The following is an 18,471-nucleotide window of genomic DNA, read 5'->3' on the forward strand; positions in this document are numbered from 1 at the left end:
ATTCTGTTTTTAGTTCTAATGTAAAGAGAAATAATATTTTTAATTAAGATTCTAAATATTTTTTGCTATAACCTGAAAATATTGAGAGTGATTGGGTTCTAACCAAGAAGTTAAAGACCTATACAGTTCACTCCAATTAGGACACTTTAAGCCTATATTATCTCATTGGCGGGAAATGAGGCTACCATGAACATTTGCTGTCTAACTGAGGAGAAATTAGAGCTGGCAAAAAACATATAAATTAAAATATTCAGTGTATTTGCATTGGGATTAAAAATCATCATGGTTATCCTGCTCACAAAATGTGGTTAATGGGGACAGACATGGTCCCTTGGGTATGTGCTTCTCTAGGTTTTTCTCTATGCTTATCCTCTGTGCTTTTTAACTTTCCAGAGGCTAGACCTAAGGATGGAGACATTAAAATCAATCCTGTATTACCTTGTGTTAGAATATAATTTGGCAATGACAGTACTCCTCCATTTATACACATATACTAAGTGGGGGAAATAGTAGGTTTACAGTTGTGAGTGTGTGAAACACAGAGTTTGCTCATATTATTTGTTAGTTATTGTATTATTTTCCATATGAACAACTGTAAACTTACTTTTGCCCAATGTGTGTGTGTATATATTTCAATTACAGTTTACATTCAACATTATTTTGTATTAGTTTCAGGCATACAGTGTAGTGGTTAGACAATCACATACTTTACAAAGTGTTCCCCCAAATATTTCTAGTACTTTACTGCCACCATACATAGTTATTAAAATATTATTAACTATATTCCTTATGCTATACTTTACATACCCACGAATATTCGGTAACTACCAATTTTACTTCTTAATTCCTTTATCTTTTTCACCCAGCCCCTTCTGCCCCTCCCCTCTGGCATTCATCAGTCTAATCTCTGTATATAAGAGTCTGTTTATTTTATACTCTTTTTTAAAAAACATTGTGATTTTCTTCAAATCTGGACTAGCTCTTAAATTTTAAAGCTGGCACCATAATGTGCTTGCTGCATTGTCTTCTGAGGCTCATCTTGCTGCCAGTAGGTCTCAAATCCTAGTTTTGTATGTAAGATATAAAGGTGGAAATGTTATTTATGAGTAATTACAAAATCACCTTGCTCTATTTGATTTATTGGAGAAATTTCAATCAAGGTTTAAAAGCACTCACCCCAAGCAGACAACTATGCTGATAGTATTTAATGATTTATTGAATGCTGTCAACACCAGCTCTTTCTCTCTTTTTGCTCTTAGTTGAAGATTTGGGAAGTGTTTCAAAAGCACTCATTGCTCTGCAGATATTTGGTAGATCCTGAACAGCACACACAGCTCCTTTCTTTTTCTTGTAGTTGATTTGATTAGGTGTGTTTTCTGCTGGTGTGCATAGATAGAAATGGCCTCAGGTACCAACTACAGTTTTCTAGGGTCTGGAATTTTAGAATCTACTGCCAAGATGTTGGAATGATAGCTTAACTGGAGGTGACTGGGACAGTCAGAGGAACTGACTTAATGATGAACTTATTTAACAACACAAAATTGAGTTTACACTAATTGAGGTATAATTTACAAAGAGTATAATGCATAGATAATAAGTGCTTGGATCAATAAGTATGGATGATTCATGTAGCATACACCCCAATTAAGACATAGAGTATTTTCATCACCCCAGAGACACCTTTCCTCCTTGTTCCAATCAGCTCCTCCTATCCTCAGCTGATCACTCTTGTTTTCTATCATAAAAGAAGTTTTGCTTGTTGAATTTTATACAAATAGAATGATATAGAGTATACTTTTTGTTTCTAACTTCTTTTACCCAATATTTATTTTTTGAGATTCTTCTGTGTGGTTGCATATATTGTTTGTTTCTTTTTATTGCTGAATAGTATTCTATTGTATGAATATATAAACATTTTTTCTCAGATCTCCTGCTGATGGATATTTGGATTGTTTCCCAGTTTTGGCTAGTATGAATAAAGCTGCTATAAATTTTCTTGTACAAAATTTTTGTGGGTATATGTTTACATTTCTCTTGAATAAAACCTGAGTGAAATTGTTAAATCAGAGAAAAGCTTCATGTGTAAATTCACATTATTTTTATGGTTTAGAAATGTTTGCTTAAGGTTGCATGGTGGAATGTAATAGATTTCTATAGACTACTCCTAAAATTTAGAGTGAATTTTTACCTATATATAGTATCCCAAGCATTTCTACCTATATGCAACAAATATGTACTTTGCTTATTGGCATGTGAGGGTGTGACTTAAATGCCAGTTTGAAAAGTATATTCAGCATGGGATGTCCCCCAAATTCAATTACCCTCTTGAGTAGGAGAAGGGTCCAATTACATCGGTGGATGCTTATTGTGTCATCCTGAGTGCACATGCAGGCCTTTCCCTAGGAAGAGGGTCCTCTGTAGACCAGGTCCTACATGAGCTATAGCAGTGATGATTGCTGTGATCACCCACACATCGTGTGTATGAATGAGTGCAGGTTTAAGGACCTTCTAAATGAGAAAGGAAAATGCAAATTTCAGAAAGCTTCTGGAGGAGCAACTAAAAATAGGATCAGGACTACATTAGAGATGGTAATAGGAATTTAAGAAGTGTATGAATTGCTCCTTTATATATCTTGGTTTGTTTTACTCTCTGTATTTTCTCTGATCTGTAAGAAGTAATTAAGCCTCCCAGTAGGGTGGAGGTGGCAGTGGGGTCTTCTGGAGACACCATATTTCATTCTGGGGCCTGGAAAGACACTCTATGGGACAAATAGGCTGCAATAGAAAGGGAATCAGATGTGGAAATCAGCCTGTGTGACCTTAGGAATTCATTGTCAACAGGCTGATGGTGGGATGCTCTCTTTGGTTCCTGGAGGCTCTGGCTAGAAACCATATTGTAAAACTCTCATCTATTTCTGTGAGTTGACTTACTTCCAGCATTGTGCTGGTCTGATTGTTCTGTGCAGCTTTTTCTTTCACTGTTATGTTATTGTGTGACCTTGTCCACATGACGCTGGGTTTTGGCAGTTTCCCTTGGGTGCTTTTGCTTGGTGAATGCAATGTTGGAGTTTTCTGTTGTTATCCAGGCAAAAGTGACGTAATTCCTTAATTAAGTGATTAGATTTCATTCTGGGATGCTTTTTAGCCTATTAATATCCTACATAAAGACCACCTAATTTGATGATGTTGGAATTTTGTTGCTTGGCCTGAGATTTTGTTGGCAATTTAATGTGATTAAAATATCTGTGGAGCATCTTCCATCCATGACAGCCACTTTTGGTATCCCATTGTCATCTGATCTTTTCACCTAGCCCTTTCACTCATACTTTGTGTCACATAAGGAATACTGCATGGTGAGAAGTCAGCCTTATAGTGAAGATTTGGAGAGATTAAACAAGGGTTTTTTGTTTGTTTGTTTGTTTGTTTGTTTGTTTATTGTTTTATTTTACTTTTTATTGTTGTTCAAGTACAGTTGTCTCCATTTTCCCACCACCACTCTCCTCCACCCCACTCTCAATCCTTCCCCACTTTGGCTTTGTCCAAGGTTTTATTTATTTGGAGGCTTCAGGGCTGTAACTCCCTACTTGTGGGATTACCAGACTGTGGTTACCCAAAGAACAGGTCCACATGTTTTGAAAAAGCATTAGATGTCAAGACTTCCTCCCTTCCAATTTTTAAAAATTCCGTGTTGGATTTTAAGCTTTTCAACATTTCTTTTTAAAACCAGGATCCAGACTGAATATATTTGCTCGATCTTTTGTCACCATATGTCCCCAGTCACCTGGTGAGAATGGAAGCAGCAGGCAATTTAATTTGTTCACAGCATAATCCTGAGTCCCTTTGAAAAGAAGCTTTTAGCTGCTCTACCCCTTAATTGTGGAATTTACTACAGATTTCCAGTCACAGTGCCCTGACTACCTCTGCTTAAATAAACTAAAGCTTTCTGCAGTCCCTGAGGTGGTTGAAACCTTTGGTTGGAGGTGGGAGGTGTCTGAGAGAGACAGGGAAAAATGTTTATTGTTCTGAGCCCAGGTTTTTCCCTTGAAAGAAGGGTGCACAAATTCTCACTCTTGTTATTCTTATTTCTGTTTCAGGGTCTGGATAAGGGAAATAAGAAAAATGATGATAAAAATCAAGGAAAACATGTGAGGAGAACCAGGAAGAAGTACAAGAGGAAACTATGAGGGGAAAGCTAAGATTTTGGAAGTGCAAAGGAGGGAATGAATCAACCTATTTCTGTTGTCCTTTTCCCTACATCTTTGTAACTGCAGTGAATTTAGTGACTTTCTTAATTCAGTGATGTTCACATAGATCAAAGATCATTTCTTTTGAAAAGGCTGAAATATTTGCTTTGAGTTCGACTGTATGAAATATAAACCACAGAGTTGGTAGCTGACATGTTATATTCCACTGCTTTGCTGGATGGCTTTGCCCAGGGAATCAAGACCCCAGCGAGGGCATGGAGCCCATTTGAACATTCACCCACCCCCACAGCTCCTGCAGCCGTACCTCAGAGTCAGCAGGACAAACACAAGTCATCACTGAAAGCTTCTCACCCTTAAGTCTCTGTGATGTGTTCTGAGATTTAGCCTTCATTTTTCCTTTGTTACTTATTCCTTTAATTTATTTACTGTAAGACAGAGAGCACATTTACAAAAATTCTGGTAAAAGCAAAGTGGTGGAAAGAGTGAACAGATTTATGAGTATGATTTCATGATAGGCTTCCCAGGGGAATTGGAGATCTTTTTCCGTTGCCACACAACAAGACTATATAAAGATTCACCTGAAACAGATGTCACAGCATAGGGTGCAAGGAATTCTGCAAGTCCTGAGGCTCCCAATGACTTATGTTATGGACATACAATGACATGAAGAGTAAAAATTTCAGCTCTCAAGGAGGTGGAAGGAAATGGGTGTCACCATGTAGACAAACACAGAGACAATTTTGACATCAATAACTTAGTAGCTGCTGTCCTTTTACACTGAGAAGAGGCATTGTGTGGACTTCTGAGGCTCTCTACCCAGCATCTCATGGAAACTGATTATTTATGAGGCTTTGGGAATTAAGGGTGGCATCTCCTCTCACAGAGGAGTTTGGAGCCCTCTTGCCACTATTATGATGTGTGAAAAAAATCTAACACAGAGCTCTCTACTTCACACAGAGAGTCCCAACACATCAATACTGAAGGAATTTCCTCATTTACAATTAAATTCAGGAAGCAGACTATTCTTTCTGAGAGAAAGAAATGAATTTCATGCTGAGAAAATTTAACCCTCTTCCTCTAATAGGTGTCAGTGTCCTTTAGAAGGTGAGATGGCAGGGTAGGGAAACATCTGAGAAACAGGCATATTTGGAGGATGGAATAGTCACAGGAGTAGGAAGTAGTTTTGTCCATCAAGGTCCAGAGCAGGAGAAGTAGAGAACTAAGTCAAAATCAGGCAGGATTAGAGAGGTTGAGAGAAGAGATAGAACACAGGGACTATGGTCTGGACTGGAGGTAGAACTTGAGTTTCTCAACTACTCAGCAACCTCTAAGAAAATGGATGATGTTACCATTTTCTCTTTGATATCGCCTTAGCCAGAGTCCAGCATATAGTTGATCCTCAATAAATTTTGATTAATTGAATGAATGAAGAAATGAATGAAGCAGAAACTGGAAGAACTGAACAATGTATCAGGACATATTTGGGGGAGCCAGGGAATAAGACAGGGATACTATTAGTAGAACAGGGGCATTGTACCACTGCTGGCCCCATTCAAAGCAATAATGTCTTTTTGGAACAAGGCGTGAGTTTTAATTATCTAATGTGATAAGATTCTGGGTATATATCCAAAGGAATTGAAATCAGGAACTCGAAGGGATACCTGCATGCTCACAATCATTGCAGCTTTATTGACAACAGCCAAGTTCTGAAAAGAACCTAAGTGTCCATTGATGGATGAGTGAATAAAGAAAATGTGCTATACACAAACAATGGAATAGTATTCAGTCTTTAAAAAGATCCTTCTTTTTTAAGGACTTAAGATCTTTAAATCTTATCACATGCAATAACATTGATGAACCTGGAGGACATTATGCTAAGTGAAATAAACCAGTCACAGAAGGACAAATACTGTGCAGTTAGTTCCCAGTGTATGAAAAATCTAAAATAGTCAAACTCATAGAAACAGAGAATAGAATGATGGTTTCTAGCAATTGGGCCCCAGAGTGTGGGCTGTGTGCAAAGGTTGTGAAGTTTCAGTTATATGACTATGTTCTAGAGATCTGCTGTGCAACATTGTGCCTATAATTAACAATACTGTATTGTGCACTTAAAATTTTGCTAAGAGGGTAGATCTCATGTTAAATCTTCTTGCCATGATATAAAAATATTAGTTTCGAGGCTGGCTTCATATTGAATGGCCCATCTTCAGGCCTTTGGCCTTTCCATTCCTGCTGATTTGACATAGGGCTATTATTGCCTGAGCCTAGTATGGAGAAATTTGTAGGGCAGGTGCAAAAGGCCTCAGTTAAACAGATCTAAAAGGGCTAGGAGTCGGTATTCCTTGATTTAGCTGGCACCAGGACCATATTTAAGGGTTTAGGCAAGAAAGGCGATTTTGTGTTGAGTTTTGTGCCTCCAAATCTTAAGTGGTGTGTGTTTGTGACAATATATGTATGTGTGTGCATATGTGTGTTTAAGAGACAATTGAAGTAGAGAGTATACAGAAGGAGGAATTAGAGAAACCTTCCATACCTGGAGATACATACAGTTATGAGGAGACAGTGAGAAAAAATATACAAAAATATACAGATGCAGAAGACAGCAAGAAAAACAAAGGTATAGAAAGAGTCAGACATAGGGCTATTGGAATTCTCCCCTCCAACTAATCATAATGGCTGGCATGATCCAGGCAATGTAGTTCTTATTTTAATAATTGAAACTCTAAGGGTCTACTTATATTAGGTCTTAGAAAGTTCAGAGGTATCTAAAAAAGAAGAAAAAATCACCCTCAACAAACAGAAAAATAGAAAAAATCACCTTCACTCTCCTTATGAGTCGTCATTATGAAACAACAAAACTTTAAGTTCAGAAGCACAAAAAGTACATCAAGGTGGATCCCAGGATCCCAGGATGTGAGCAGGTGACAGTGCTTACTGTCAAGCCACTGGCTGGATATTTTGGGGTTAGGAGATTTTTTGCTGAGATTCTATATGAGAGAGGGATCCAAAGAACCCTGGGATTTATTTATTAAAATTTATGTATTTTTCTCACATTTTAAAACTTTAGTCACCTTCAAAGTACACTCCACTTGATGCAATACACCTACTGAGATGTTTTTTCCCACTGCTCCAAACAGTTTTTGAACTAATAAATTTTGATACCTCTTAGTGCTTCTGACATTTTTTGTTTCACCTCTTCCACATGGGCAAAATGTTTCCCTTTGAGGACTTTTTTCATCTGGGGAAACAAGAAAACGTGGCTTGGGGTGACATCAGGTAAAGAGGGACTGGGGGGCACAGGAGCCATGCCATTTTTGTTCAAAAACTGCTGAACCTCAGTTTGGTGTGGGCAGGTGTGCTTGTAAATCATCAATCATGAAATGGGTAAACACTTTGAAAGAGTCTTCAGAGAAAATTTAATGATGCTGAACATAGCCTCTCGCAACAACACCAGCTGGTACACTGATAAAGATGGGTTCCTAGTACAGTCCCCTAGCAGGGAAGCCTGTACTACAAGAGGCCAACTGTCCAGAAGATAATTCAGGTTTTTTGGGGGGTCTCCCCTTTGTACATATCCCCATATATCTACATTCATGTAGGTACCTCACACTATGATGACTGCAAAAATATTTATGGGTCCAAACATGAATAAGCAGATGCCTCTTTCATTACTTATATTCATACCAGCTGAGTTCCAGGTCAGTTTTCTTCCTGGCACTTCTGTCCCACCTCTTACATAAACAGAAATAATTATAAATTATACTGCAAGCTAGTCAATAGGAAGTGTTCCAAGCTCAGGCTTTAATTCATCTTGGATGATAGTTCACCTCACACAGCTCCACCACAGAAATAACTTATTTTAATTGGCCATCATTCGTGAACTGGAGCGTGGTCTCCTTTAGAAATGACACCACCACTTTATTGTAACTGTATTTCTCTGACTCATAGTTATCTAACTGAATGGAGTAGATCAATTTTTCATAAATCATAAAAGTATGTAGAAAAAATAAGCTGGATTTCTTTCCCTAGTCCTTTCTAGCTTTCCACATAATTCCAAAAAATGAAAAATAAAAGACCATCACATTTAATGACCATCCACGTATACCTGGAATTGCCCCAATAGAAGATGGCCTTAGGAGGTGAAAGTCAGAGACAACTGTCACTACCTGAGTCTTGGAATAAGCTGGGCCCTTCTCCAAGCTTCTTTGGTCTTTTGTTAACTTGGTCCTTTGCAATCAAGACTCCTGCAGCCATAATGGTAGCAATCATTCAGTCCCATAGAGTCTTTGTTCTTTATTAAAGACAGTTGTTCCCAGGGACTCGATAATCATATATATCATGGCATTAGGACTCCTAAACCCTTGAAATGCCAGGGAGGTAGCAAAGATATGCACAAGAGTGTGGGCGGCTAGACAACAAGGCACAGAAGTCCCTAGGCATGTAGGCCTCTGTAGCCACATTGCTATGTGGACAGAAGACCCTACCACAAAACAGTACAAGTTTCTTTCTCCCCTTTTAACCAAGATCCTTTTATGAAGGAGTTGGGAGGGAATGGATAGAAGGCACACCCCTTCTGTTGTCAAGAATTGCCATCTTTTTTTTTAAAGATTTTATTTATTTATTTTAGAGATGGGGAAGGGAGGGAGAAAGAGAGGGAGTGAAACATCAATGTGTGGTTGACTCTAGCACACCGCATACTGGGAATATGGCCTGCAACCCAGGCATGTGCCTGACTGGGAATCAAACCAGTGATGCTTTGGTTCACAGGCCTGCACTCAATCCACTGAGCTATACCACCCAGGGCCAAGAATTGCCATCTTAATAAACACAATATCTCATTAGGGAGCCTAATTCAAATAGGGGCATTGGAATGACATTAATCCTACCTACATTCACCAGGTGCCCCATGGTGGGTGAGGCCCGGTTTGTGGTGGCCCTACGTTGCTCTCTTTCTGGGGTGTTTGTGCATATAGCTCTCTACCATTGGTTTAGAAACCCACACCATCTCCTTGTGGAAAGCAGCTACTTTTTGTTCCACTAAAGCATTTTATCATTATTAATTAAAAATTTTTAAATTATATTTTATTGTTTATGCTATTACAGTTGTCCTCACTTTTTCCCCCTTTTCCCACCTCTACCCAGCCCCACTCTTCCCTCAGGCACTTCCTACACTGTTGTCCACATCCATGGTTCATGAAGAGGTGTTCTTTGGTTAATAATCTCTTCACCTTATTTCATCCAGCCCCTTTCCACGTCCAACAGCTGTCAATCTGTTCCATGTGCATGTGACTCTGTTTCTGTTTTGTTCATTAGTTTACTTTGTCCATTAGAATAGCCTCAGTATCCATCAGTAGATGAATGGATAAAAAAAGCTGTGGTACATTTACACAACGAAATACTATGCAGCAGTGAAAAAAAAAAGGAAATCTCACTTTTTGCCCCAGCATGGATGGACCTGGAGAACATAGTGCTAAGTGAAATAAGCCTGTTGGTGAAAGACAAATACCATATGATCTCACTTCTATGTGGAATCTAACAGTTCCACTAAATCATTTTAGTTATATACTTCTAAATTGTACAAGTCTCACAGGTAGTTAAGAAGGATTTTTATTTTCAACTGGAGGATAAGATTTTCAAGAAGAAGGAAGAATACAGGAGATGTAGGTGCCTAGGTGGCTATGGATATGTATACATATGGTTTTTATCTTATCCAGAATCTAAATTACAAATATTTAAAAGATAGAATTTTAAACAATGCCCAAGAACTGTGAAGTATCTAGTCTCACACATGGTTTGGAAGAGTAAGCGTTCATGCATAAAGTGTATCTGGAGATGTCACATCACTTCCTGGAGGCACTCAGGCTCCTCTTTCCTCTTTCAGTTTTTCTGAGCAATTGAACAGCCCCACTCTCTCCCTAGTAAACACCAGGTTATCACTACATTAGCTCTCCATACATTAGGAAATAAATGGAAGCCAGCATGTAAATCTAAGATTGGTGCTGACGTCTGTTGTACTCTGGGCAATTTTACATGTGTTTTCATAAAGCATATTCATATGTATGTGTACTTACATGTACAGCATTATACATATATGCATTTGGGGGGTTTTCGATAATTATAATTAATATGTAGTATGACTGTCATCTGTAAATGTTCAAGAATAACCATCCTTATGTAAAACTGGTATACTTGGTTTGAAATACTTTAGTAGGCAAAATTTTCTTATAATTACTGACAAGGAAATATTTTTACATGATCTATTTCATCAATATTTCAAGTATATTTAATTTTCCCACTTTATTCCTAATAGATGGTGAATTTTAGTAATAGATAATTGATTCACCGAAGCATGTATGGATGGGGGCTTCTAAATTCTAGTTTTGCAAAGAGTTGTTTTGGCTGTTTGCTGGAGTCTCCCAGTTCTAGAGCTGATAGTTTAGTATTCTGAAATCATTTGTTTGGTGAGCTTTCCTGTTAACATACCTCTGGCTATATCTGTGAATAAAATGAATTTGAGTCAATTTTTCTGTGTCTATATTTCAGTGTTTCAATTTAGTTGTCAAATGCTGCTCTCTTAGCATACCTTTAAAGAATTAGTGGCCAGTAAATAGATGCAATAGAAAGACACACTTACCCAGTTAAGAATACCAGGAGACATTTCTGAGTAGTTATGGAGATTGATACGTCTGGAAAGTTTATTGCCTTTAATTTGCATAGCATTTCTTCCCCCATCCCAATCTGTAGGTGTTAGGAGATCTTTAAGGGAGCCTGACATTTAGCTTGGAAATGAGTAAACTTGTTTTTCTTTCATCTTGATAACCAGGGTAAGTTTTCATAGGTAATTTAGCAAATGTCAAACTTTTCTAATAATGTAGACTTGATTTATATAGCTAAGTTTATTATTCTCATTACTGAGTAGCTTCAGAATTGGGTGGCTTTCAACCATGGCACCCCCTCCCCACTCACTCTCAAATGCCCATAGCCTCCCAGGAAGTCCTGAGTCTCCCTCACTATCCTGCTTAGCATTTGGCTCCTGTCTGTTTCTCCCCTACTCTGAATTATCTCTAGCTCCATTAGCTATTTCTTTTTCTATCTAATTCCTCATTATCACATAAACAAGTCACTTCTCTTATAATAACACATTTTTATGAAATTTAATGATGAGAGCAAAGTGGGCAATTGTGGCTTCTGACCAGGCAACAAGACATATTTGTTAATGCCCATTCCACACATGGTCCTCCCTACAAACAAATCTTATTTGTTTACTCAGTATCAATATCCACTTTTTCCTCCTGGTAATATTTTTTCTTGGTTCTAGTCATTTGGCTTATATTAATGTCCTCCTGAGGTAAAGTGCACTCTGCTTCCACTTCCTGGTCATATGGTCCAGACTGGCCAGCTGGAGTTTAGCACATTCCTGGCCTTGGTGATTGGTTAAACCTATGCACATGACCTGATACCCAGAGTGGAGAATGACCATGAATAAGTTCCTCTTTTCCTACTGGAGTTGCTAAGATATAAATTGAAGACCTGAAACAGTGAGTAACCATCTGTGGGGATAACCTGCTTAAGAATGAAGCCACCTCGTGGAAAATCAGAATCAAGAAGTGAAGGAAGAGGCCCACTCTGAATTTTTGGATCACCATACCCAAAGGCACAATCTAGCCTTAGCCTTGCCTTCATTTTTCTTTAGGTCAATTTGAGTTTTCTGTCATTTGCAACTGAATGAGACTTATTCCTCTTATGCAAAAGCTACTATCAAGGGACAGTAATACCAGGTCATGTTTGACCTATGGGGTGATAGAGACAGATGTCAGGTGGGAGAGATCCTTATGAGTGAGGCATATCTGTGAAGACTTCACATTATGGAGGGCATGGATTGACAGGATTTGGAGAGCTAGAGAAGGTCCTCATGTGAGTATTTGTTCCTCCTACCCTACCTCCCTGCCACATATTGGTCTCTGTTGTATGTCTTTGTTCTCCATTGATCTTTTGATGCTCCTTTTTCTCAGAATTCTTTGCTTGGATGACTTCCCATCATACTCTCTAGCTTTGCAGTCAAGAGCCACAGTTTTTGATTACCACCTTTGCGTGCAAATGATTCCCAAACCATTTCTCCTACCAAGACATTAAATTTGAATTCTAGACTACATTTCTAACTGGCAACAATTTTCACCTTGAAATCTCAGAGTCCTGTCAAACTTAACAGACTAAATTTAAACTCCACCTTCCCCACTCTTATCTCCTCCCTCTCTTCCAGGTTTCACTCCTTACTGTGGCTAGTGACACCAGGACACTGTAATTTCCATATCAAGGAATAAACTCTGGGAGGGTCATTCCAGGTTCCTCCCTCTTTGAACTTAAAAACTATCATATTTGGTTTGTTCTACTCCTTCAATATCTTAGAAATCTCTACCCTCCTCTCCATTCCTCTGCTTCTAGGCAAATATCCCTTCAGATTTTTCAAGCATTTCCTAGCTAGTTATTTGCCTTTCTGTCAGAAGCTTTTTTTTTAAATCCATTTTTATTGCATAACCACATCTTGGGTTCTCATTTGCCTAAGATTACGTCCATTTTCATTAGCATGGTGTATAACATTCTTCATGATCTGGCCCATGAATTCCTTTTCCTGCATCATCATTTGCAAGTCATCAGTATATTCCCAGCCATACCAAGCTAATTGTAGTTTTCCAAACACAGTGTGTCTGTGTACAACTACTGAATTGGCAAATAGTAATTTTTGGCTTAAATGGACAGAAATATCTGGCACCAGTGCCATTTGGGTAAATCTGGGATACAAGAAGAAGTCAAGCAATCAGTATTCAAGGAAGAGAGACTAGCCACCTTCTCTAACCCAGATAGAGGTACAATCTTTGGGTTATAAAATCCTCACCAAGAGAGTGCACAATGTTGAGAGGCTAATGTTGAATAGGGGAGCCTCATGGTAAAACTTCAGGAAGCCTAACTATCCCTTGTCAGGTCCATTGTTGCTTACAGAATATTAGGGGGGGTTCTTCCTGTAAGTTTAGCTAAAAATGTGTCACAAATCACCCTACGTGGGCCAGGTAACCCACATAAATCTTGGAGTTAAACAATGTAAATTTCAGAACAATCAGTAATAGACAAAAACCCCCTAAATCACTCTTGTGCTTCCAAGGTTAATGTTGCCTGGGGCTCAAAGTTATTCCTGCACTTGCTTTGGTTACTCAGTCACTTCAGGAGTCATGCTAACCAGATCCTTAAACCAGCTATAAGGACCATGTTGCAAGATACAATGGTTCCCACCTTTGGGTTTTTGCATGTTCCCTATTTCTGATCTACCCTTTCTCTCCTCTACCTGGTGAACAGCTACTCACCTCTCAAAACTCAGTGTAGATTGGAAGTGCAAGGGCAAGGGGAGAGAGACATATTCAGAAGCAAGTTTTTATACCCATAAAATGAAGGAGGTGGCCTATATCCCTAAAGGCCTACATGTTTTTTTTAATGATTTTGTGCTGCAGGCAATACCCATATTTCTTAGAGTCCATTATATCTATCTCCAGGAGGCCCATTTCTCCAAATATAAAAACATTTGTAAAAATGTCTCTGCTCTTTCATTGTCATTAAGAAAACTGGCTTTTTTACTCTAATTGCACTTGTATACCCCTTCTTCTAGATTTCACTGTGTTGCTGTGATTGTCCGTCTCTTGGCCGCATGCTGCTTTTCTTGGAATCCCAAGGACATGGAATAATGTCTGGCACATAGCAGGTGCTCACAAATGGTTTTTGAAAAATGCTTGAATGAGATGAGGGATAGAATGAACAAAGATAACAAACCCAGTAAGTCAAATATACATAGCTTGCTTGCAAGAATTTGTTGGGGATGTGATAGAAAATACAATGATGAGATAGATGGAAGAGGTCAGCTTTGTTTTCATAGTGACACATTACTCTAAAGATACAATATTATGAATTTGATTGAATAAAATGTGAAATATATAAACAAATGCATTAATAGGTTCCCATTAAAAATGATGTAGAAATTTATGGATTAAAATATCCAATATAAATATCAATTTAAGTATTTATGTAGGACGATGTCTCACAGGGTTGACTCTGGGAATAAATTAAATATATCAGTCAGTATAGGTTAGCTGCTATAACAAACACTTCCAAGTCCAATGTCCCAACCTAATGGAAGTTTAATTGTGGCTCATGCAAAATGCAATGAGGGTATTCTTGGTTGAGTAGCTCTGCTTCAAGGAATGAATGTGGGATCAGGTTGTTTCTACCTTGTAGTTTCAAGATCACCTTGTTACAACCCAGCTAGGAGCCAACATGGTGAGAACATTAAAACTCACATGGGACCTTCACTCTCTGTCTTCCTTTGATGGGGTATGACTGACTAGGATTTTGGATCACAATTCAGTTTTGTGGTCCTACGTAGGTTCAAGGAGGTTAGGTTAAGAAAGTAGCCTTCCTGTATGGCTAGGAGGGAAATGAACTGTTTTTATGACCACAGAATACTGTCTGCTCTGTACTGGGGAATAAAAAAAATGGAGGGCATACATTGAAAACAAACTGTACTTTAATGGAAATAATATGCACAGCTCCATTTTGTCTATCATAAGAAGTCTACCTTAAAAAGACCTGTAAAAATTACAAAAGGCATGTGGTATTATTTTTCAACTTTGTAAATGGTTATTTTGTACTCATCCATGTAGACAGGATAATTTAATAGCAGTAATTTTACCATCATCATCATCATCATCACCATCATGATCACATCTTCATTTACAGCCTAAAATGAGGTATAGGTCACTGCACCAGGTAATGGAGTTTCAAGAAGGAATAAAGGCCTTGAGGATTTTATAATCAAGTTGGGAAGTCAGAGCAACTACATCTGTAAGGCAAATCTTAATGCAAGACTGCATGTGCTTAGTGCTAAATGAGTGACAGTGATATTATGGAGAAATGGGCCTCCTGGAGATAGATATAATGGACTCTAAGAAATATGGGTATTGCCTGCAGCACAAAATCATTAAAAAAAACATGTAGGCCTTTAGGGATATAGGCCACCTCCTTCATTTTATGGGTATAAAAACTTGCTTCTGAATATGTCTCTCTCCCCTTGCCCTTGCACTTCCAATCTTTTGTAATCCCTTTCTTATGTAAGACCCTCTGCTGATTCAAGGCTTGCCCTGTGGCTTGCTTTTTACCTAAAGAACATGGCAGAAGTGGCATTGTACTAGTCACAGACCCAAGGCTTAAAGATCTGGTAGCTCTGGCCCTGGTTTTTCAGAATGTGCCATCTCGGGAAAAGCCAGCCACCATGTCACAGGTCCAACTAGTCTGAGGTAACCCTGGTGGGAGGCCCTTTATAGAGATACTCAGCCAGCTGTTTGCCATTTCAGTTTAGATGCCAGCCATGTGAGTGAGCAAAACTCTTGGACTTCTAGTTGAGTCAATTATTTAGATGACTCCATCCCTAGCCACCACCTGACTTCAACTACATGAGAGACCCCAAGCGTAAACGTCTCATCTGAGTTCAGCCAACTCACAGAACCATTGTTACTTTTTTGAGTCTCTGTGTTTTGGAGTGGTGAGCCACAGAGCAGTTGGTAACCAGAACAACAAGGAAACTGAGATCACAGAGTCTAAATCAGCTCCCCAAGGTTCAGAAAGAAAGCCATGTTCTTCAACTGATTTGTAATTCAGTGTTTTTAAGACTCCTAGAGTTTTGTAGGCATCAGAATCTCCTGGGGAGGTTACTAAGACTCAGATTTCAGGTCTTTACCCTCAGATATCCTGATTCAATAAGTCTGAGAATTCACACACCTAACAAGCTCTCAGGTGATGTAGATGCTGCCAATCTGTAGACTACACTTTGAGTAGCCCTACCTTAGATGAGGCCATAGCTAATCACTCAGCACAGGTTAGGCAAATAACCTGTGCTTGTTTACCATTGTGCTTCGTCACAATTGACTGCTTGTGGCATTTCCAGGTAAGTAATTGAAAAATGCAGAGTGACAGGCCTTGTTCGGGAAGTGCCCAGTTGCAGCTGAGCCCCATTTTAGGTTTTCCAGCTGCAGGCTGAAGAAGCCCATATGGTCTGAGAGAGGGCCCACTTATCTGAGTTCTGCTTTCTCCAGGTATGACAGCCCAGGTTTCATAACCTTGTTACCAGAAGCAATTAGGGGCAACATCCAGATTTTCAGATCCATTTCCCATGGAGATGCATGTTAGTAATCTCCCACAGTGAATTTAATTAGCAGAAAACATGGCTCAGCAATGACCTGCCATGCAGATAACAGTCATGGCTGCCCGGTGATAGCAGCTCCCTTTTCTTAAAAATGACAAGTTTCCTAAGAGGTGGTGATGAGTCCCAGCCAGACACAGGTAGGACACTGTGTGGCCTGAATTCGTGTAACCAAGCAACTCACACATCTTGCTTCTGTTCAATTTACAGAACTCACCGAGGCAGAGATGCTGGTGAAAAAGGATAATGGCTTGCAAATGACGGTGTTATGCATTTTCTTAGTATTTCTGAGCCTATGCTGGTGACTGGCACATCTCTGCAGATGTTTTAGATTGATACAGTAATCATATTTACTTCTGGAATTGTTATTGGAGATAATCTATTTATGTCCTACATCAGTGATGGGTGTGCTCTGAATTTGCTTTAGATATCTCTGCATGAAAAACCATAGGATTATAGTCTTCCACTGTGTGCTGGAGTTTAAACATGACCTTGTTAAGCATTAATGAAAGTCATAGGCAAACATTTGTCAAGCATCAGTGGGCGAATAGGCTCCTCCTATGCAGAATATTCATGCTATTACAATACCTATTAGATATGATATGAGAAATTGATTGAATATGCTTCTTGTAATATAATCCTATATGAGGATTAATGAATATAGTAAGTACCAGATGGTATAATTTGGTATTAACTAAAGTTATTGGTGAACTGAGAATTTTTAATGTCCCCAGTGTTTCTGGTTTGGACTAATTGATTGATGATCAAAATTTAGCGAGGGCTTTTGCATTAATGGGCCCTGTGGTTTAGGGTGGGTGGTTAGGGCTGTGTGTAACTCTGACTGGTAAGGTGAGAATTTGGTTATGGAAGGGGAGGTATTGGGTCATTCAGTGAGTGGCCCTCATTTTCAATTGTGATGCCAATTTACAGTACCACAAACAGCAATATTTGAAGTTCACCCATTTTTCTTCATCACTTCCAAAATACAACAGTATTAAAATTACTGTCAAAATTCCATTATTTTCTACATGTAGATCTTCTTAGAAACATTCTGTTAAAAATTTAATATCTATTATGGTATGACCTTTAGAATGTAAAGATCAATATCTTACTCAAATAATCAAATCAATGTTTCTCAGTTTAAAAAGTATTAATCTCATACCTCTTAAAAATCACAACTGTTCACATATTAAAACAATACAAATCACACCTACTTATTTTTATATTTATTTGATCACTATAGAAATGACATATTTTTGTTTTATGTTAATTGGACATTTGCTTCTCTCTGTCTTTCTAATCTGTTCATGAACATTAACTCTTTCACCTTTGGTATTTTTGCCATTTGTTCTTATTTATTAGAAAACTTTTATATATAAAAGGTGGTGAGCCTCAGTCTTTGAATGATGTGAGCAGCAGGCATGTTGGGGATGTTTAGGGCCAGGTAAGCTGGTTATATAATGGGGGTTGGGAGACAAAGGTGGCTTTCTGTATTTGCGTGAGAAGTAAATGAAGAACAGTTGTGAAAGTTGGACTAGCAGGCAGCTCTCTAAAGAAGTTGAAGTTTTTGATAATGCATTACTTTAATTTACATTCTCTTTACAGTCTGTGCACATGAGAATTATTTGGAAGAGGTTTAATTTTACTAGCTGCTGAAAGCAGCAGGGTTGCTAGTGACAGAGCAGGAAAGAGCTAGGCTGTTTCTTAATGCATGTGGGCTGAACTGTAACTATGCAGGGCAGGGCTGGAGTCAATAAACATGCAGTTCCCTGGCTTTGAGGGTTATTTGTTTTACGGAGCCAATATGTTTTTTTTCTAGTTAACATTTTCTGTAGTGTTCTGTTTTTTCCTATGTCTGAAAGGCTTATAAATACAGCTTGAAGGTGTTATGGAAAAGTATTGCCAATTTCATCTTGGTGGATTAAACTCACTGCATCCACTTCTTTTCCCATGAAACCCAAACATGTTGAGCTTGTTCTCTTTTGAAATATGGCAGAATTGAACTAAAATCTGGACTTTTTCAGATGG

General features: G+C 38.5%; 1 pseudogene; it reads left to right on the plus strand.

Annotated features, from left to right (window-relative positions):
* The window catches only part of LOC123814688, a 119,293-nt pseudogene that overhangs the window by 57,749 nt on the left and 43,073 nt on the right, over positions 1-18,471 (plus strand).

This window comes from Phyllostomus hastatus, unplaced genomic scaffold (assembly GCF_019186645.2).
Source record: "Phyllostomus hastatus isolate PE091 unplaced genomic scaffold, TTU_PhHast_1.1 phas_contig_17, whole genome shotgun sequence".
In the NCBI taxonomy this organism is placed as follows: Eukaryota; Metazoa; Chordata; class Mammalia; order Chiroptera; family Phyllostomidae; genus Phyllostomus; species Phyllostomus hastatus.